We start from the raw sequence: 5,946 nt of genomic DNA on the forward strand, positions 1-5,946 counted from the left end.
AGATACACTTTGGGTGATACCATTTACTGACACAAGTCGACGCAAGTGTCCTTCTGTCTTTGTTACTCATTGAACGCCAAGAAAGATAGAGCGACGTTTGTGTCAACTTGTGTTACTAAATGGAAAGCACCCACTGCCTCGCAGATCTATATTTATTGATTCTTTATTAATCATTAAGAAACTCGCAAAATAATACAGAACTTTTCTATTAAGTTCAACTCGTTTTACCTACGAGAGAGAGAGAGAGATAGATAGCACGGTAATTACCAGACTCTGTATATATAACGCATTAACGATTTTTGTAATAATGAATAATTTGTTGATGTACGACAGTTTCTATGGTCATTAACAAAGTAATAATTAATCCGGCTTAATGGATAAAATATCTGATACAATAGATATGCTAAGATATGCTGAAAAATATTCTTAAGAATACTGCACATTGTGGTACTTTATACTTTCACATCGAATGTAATGACCTCAGCGAAATTATATGATCATCAGTTCATACTCCGAACGTAAACGAGCAAAGTATAATTTACTTAACAAAAGTATACATGAGAGATTAACATTTACACGATATCTGATTACGTTCTTGAACTAAAGGCAGTGCCTTACCTGAAAGTGTGAATGTGAAGAAAAATATATATTATATATTACATTTTATCCATCTATAGTTATCGAGCGTGTAATATTTCTATGTAATATTCTAAATTCTTTTCTTTATACCCAAAATTATGTATTGGACTGAGTTATTCGTGTTTTTTTTAAAACTATTTTGTCTATTAATTTCTTTGAAACAAATGAAATAGATTAATATATATAGATTATTTTTTATTCAATTTTATTAAAAGAGTAGTTATCGAAAAATTATGATCTAATTAGCAATTTGTAAGTTGTTTTATCGTGTAATTTTATTTCATTTTCAGTTTGAGTGAATCCGAGGCATTTTAATTTTTGTAATACGTGCAAATGATTATTATTATTATTATTTTATTTCTTTTCTTATAATTCCCAGATAAACAAGTCTGTCGAAAACAGATTTTGCAAAGTATCTGCTACAAATTTTGTCAGCAAAATGTCAGCAGAATAGAATGGCAAATTGATTGCAGAATCTGCCATTTCATACAATTTAAATATATTCCATTTAAATTAAATGTATATTCCATTTGGAGTATCGTTAGATACTGTTAGATTCTGCTTGGTTTCTGCTAGAAATTTGTTGTCAAGTTATGTCAGCAGACTGCTGGTAGAACATGCGCTTACTGTCAACACAGTTGATGGCAATCTGCCTTAATATCCTGTTCGAGTCTACTGGCAAACTGCTGGCTCATTGCTAACATTTTGCTTATTAACAATGACTGTAAATTTATATTATTTTTTTGTCATTAAATAAAACAGTATGAACCACAGCTTAATTGAGTATGTGTAAAAAAAATGCTATACACATAAATAGTCTGACAAACAAAGAGTTCCGTTGTGATTAATACTACTTCATTATGAAATACAATATAAGAATATAACAGCTAAACTAAAATATGTGATGACATACTTTATAACGATAGATGGATATAATATTTGTATCGTGTACAAGTGTTTCAAGAAGGTCGAGAAAAATTGTATTATGTTTTGTACCTTCATTTTTTCGAGAATTAAATTGTTTTTTCGTAAGTACCACAAAACATATTTGTGTGAAGTTTAAACAAACCTGGGCGAAAATGAAAGATTTGGTATGACGTTTGATTTAAACCTTAAGAAAAATTTAATTAAAGCTTGGAAAATTAAATCTCTAGATTAATCTTTCGGAAATTATTAAAATAATAAATTATCGCTAATCTCGTCAAGATATCGTCGAGATCGAGATCAAGATCGAGATCATATATTCTAGATTCTCGAAAATTTGAGATCGATATGCATGTTTTGAGATTTTTCGAGATCAAGATCGAGATCGCAGAAATCTCGTCTCGTATCGTCTCGTGCGCATCTCTAATAACGACGAAAAATTCCACAAGGATGAAATTCTTACGTTTTACGTTTTACGTCTACTAATCAAAAGCGACTGAAAACTTGTTATGTTCTACGCAGACCCCCTTTCAAGGGGATCAGAGGTTATTTTTAAGAAACATTGAAAATAAGATATCGGGTAAAAATTTATGCCCTCGTGCCACAGTACTGTACGCATAGTGGTTATTTGGCGGAGATATCGGGTAAAAATTTGTGCCCTCGTGCCACAGTACTGTACGCATAGTGGTTATTTGGCGGCTTTGGCGCTAACGGAACTTGGTAAGCATATCCCTTTTACGTTTAGAAATGTATTGCAAATTTTTATTCTATCACATGAATTCATGTAATACATTATTGCACAGACAGATAAACTGCAGAAGAGCAGCGTCTGTCGTATTTCAAGAAAACGTTGGCAGACAACTTTCTACATGGTACGGATATACTGACTATCGTTGCCTATTTTGAAGTTGGCATAAGGAATCATACATATCTCAAAATCAGATATACAAAAAGAAATACAAAAAGCCCTTGACAGATCACCAAGTGTCAAAGAAGGTCGTACATTAGGACACTTCTTTCAGCTCTTTGCCAGGTAAGTTTTGACAGTAATACCAATGAACGTTTGCAATATCGAATATTATAATCAATTCTATCATTAGCAATTTATTGCAGTTGCTTTTTAATCTGACGGCAGCTAATTTACATTCATACATGCATTACTAATTCTAATGCTTGGTATATACATTGTAAAGAAACGAATATCTTTTTGTTGGGTCAATCGACAATATTGGGTACGACCAATCAATGTGAGACGCCCTGATCAAGGAGACTTTAATCACTTACTGCAAGAGATGAAAAATGATCCATTTATGTTTTTCCGCTACACAAGAATGTCTTCATGCATCTTTAATCAACTGCTGGAAATGATGACACCATTTTTGGCATTGATACCCGAACAACGCCTTGCTTTAACTCTAAGGTATGTATTTATTTCAGTGATAATATGTTATGTAAAGGAAGTATTAAATTAACCAACTAAATTTTTTTGTATTTTTGTGTTATATCAGATTCCTTGTTACAGGAGATCAAGTCCTTTCAATCGCTTTAGCATATCGCATTGGGGAGTCGACGGCACGAAAAGTAATAAAGGAGACTTGTGCTGCAATTATAAGAGTATTAGCGCCCTTATATTTGCCATCTCCTACAGAAGAAGATTGGATCAAAATATGTGAAGGATTTTGGACAACTTGGAACCTACCAAACTGTTGTGGTGCAGTTGACGGGAAGCACGTACAAATACAAGCTCCGCCAAATTCTGGGAGCTTGTACTTCAACTACAAGAAAACTTTCAGTATAATATTAATGGCGGCATGTGATCACAATTTACAGTAGTAGATGTTGGAGCATATGGCAGCAACAGTGATGGCGGAGTTTTTTCAAGATCGGAGTTTGGCAAAGCTCTACACAATGGTAATCTGAATTTACCAAAAGGTGAAGCCAATTTGCCTGGAAGTAGAACAAGGACGCCATGCTTCTTCGTTGGAGATAAGGCATTTCAACTAACACAAAATATGATGAGGCCATATCCAGGTCGCAATTTAAATGTAAAAAAGAAAATCTTTAATTATAGATTATCACGAGCTAGGAGGGTTATAGAGAATACATTCGGGATTCTTGTCTCACGCTGAAGAATTTTAAGAAAATCTATTGCTCTACATCCTGAAAATGTCGACAAGATCATATTAGCAACGATATGTCTCCACAATTTTTTAAAAACTGTGAACGATGTGAGGCCAGCAGAACACAGAATTTATTGTCCTCCCAATTTCGTCGATACTGAGCAAGAGGATGGCACTATTATTAGTGGAGCCTGGAGAAGTGAATATTCTACAAGTAACGTAGTAGAAATTGAACGTATTAGAGCAACCAATGCTCATCGTTCAACCACACTGGCATACAAGCAACGAGATGAAATAGCAGATTATTTGCTAACTCCTGAGGGTGAAGTTTTATGGCAATACGAGTACATTAATAGAGGTTTCAACTGTCCAGATTTTCATTGTGCCAAGAAGTTACTTTTATTCGCATTTGTTAAAAGATTAATTACTTTTATTCGCAATTTTTTATTGTATACATTTCTATGATGTTTATTTTGCATTTCTGATTAATTACAACACGTTTGTTAGTACTTATTAAAGAAAAGAAATCAAAATACAGTGATTTGCTCAAGAGTTACAATAATGTGTATTCTAGAAATAGAGTTAAATATCAGCTAACATAAGTTCGGTCTCCGTCATTCATTAATAAATAAATAAGGTTATTAAAATGCATTTGATTACTTTTATTTGTATTTGTTGTATACATTCCTGCCAGTACAAAGACTACAAAGTAAAATAATTTTTTGTGTTGGAGCGTTTGGCAGCAACACAGAACGAAAACAACATTTTCTGCTGAATAAAATGTTTTAGTTATTACAAAAAATATACAGGCATGTATTTTTCAGGTAAAAATGAACTAAAAGATTAATTGTAAGATTAATATAAGAGTAATATAAGAATAATATAAGATTATTTTAAAAAAATATTTTATAATATCAGAAAAAAGATCTTATATTATTATAAAATAAGAAACAAAGTTATGTGGCTATAACCTAACCTAACGGTTTCCATAAGATTTCTATAATCGCTTGCTTTCGTCTCGATTTTTCGGATTCAGACATTCTTTCCAATTCCGTTGCTACTAACAAACCAAAACTTATATCAGGTGTTAAATCATTAAGATTCCAACCCCTTTGCTGAGATGGTTCTGCATTAGTCACACGCTTTTGAAGACTATCGCTCAGAGCTGGAAGTGAATGCCCTAAGTATGTGTTACTTTTGTTCTTTATTCTTGAGCGATCCATTCTTATATTGAAGGGTAGCGTTTGTGGTGCAGGAGATGGTGTAGAATCTCTTGATATTGATGTTGCTTCACTCGTGCCAGAAAAATTAAGTGATTTACACTGACACGGGAACCTCGCGAACTGGAAAATTCTGATTTTAATGAAACTTTCCACGTATGTAGGGGGAGTAAAAAGATGAATTTAGATATTTTTTGTAGCCGCCCAAAAACGGTTTTAAGAGGTGAAACCACTGCTCATATGTAGAGCGGTTTTTTGCTTTTCTCGATATATCTCGAAAAATATTTGAGATATCAAAAAATGTTTCTTATAAAAGTTTTACAGTAAAATCTCCTCTATTCGACAACATTAATAATATTTTTTAAAAATAATTTTTTAAACAAAATTTTGATTTAAAATTTAAAAAAAAATTTTTTTTTTAAATTTTATTAATGTGGTTGAATAAAGATGTTTTTACCATAAAACTTTTATTTGAAACATTTTTTGATATCTTGAATACTTTCCGAAATATATCGAGAAAAACAAAAAGCCGCTCTACATATGAAGGGTGATTTCACCCTTTAGAACCATTTTTTGGCAGCAACAAAAAATTTCTAAATTCATCTTTTTACCCCCCCCCCTTCTATATGTGTGCAAAGTTTTATAATAAGAACATTTATGTGTATTTAACCGCAACGAATAATTTTTTCAAAAATTTATTTATTTTTGCATTTCTTATTTAAAAAAATATCTGTTGAGTGCGTTATTTAATAAAATTGTAAAATGAAAATACTTTCATCCTGAATGTACTTATAATTCTTTAAACAATATTGTAACAATTTTAGCGCTAACTAAAAATTTCTAAGTTTATTCATCTGTGTGTGCGTGCGTGCGAGTAGGTAAGGTATGGGCGTTCTAACTAGGAAGCTCCGAGGGGGGGTGAGGGGCGGGGGGGTTACTGCGGGAGGTCGGGGGGTATACCGCGGGGGAGGATTACCGCGGGCGGGGAGGAGGGGTTACCGCGGGCGGGGTGGGGGGTACCGCGTTTTCGGGTACCGCGGGCG

The 5,946-nt window shown here is 33.1% G+C and overlaps 1 pseudogene; it reads left to right on the plus strand.

The window, feature by feature from the left end:
* Positions 1–2,894: 2,894 nt before the first annotated feature.
* Positions 2,895–4,950, plus strand: LOC139780868 (uncharacterized; annotated as a pseudogene).
* The last annotated feature ends 996 nt before the right edge of the window (positions 4,951–5,946 follow it).

Source organism: Temnothorax nylanderi, unplaced genomic scaffold (genome assembly GCF_030848795.1).
Source record: "Temnothorax nylanderi isolate EJ_2023f unplaced genomic scaffold, tnyl_v1.0 TNYL_tig0302_pilon, whole genome shotgun sequence".
Lineage (NCBI taxonomy): Eukaryota > Metazoa > Arthropoda > Insecta > Hymenoptera > Formicidae > Temnothorax > Temnothorax nylanderi.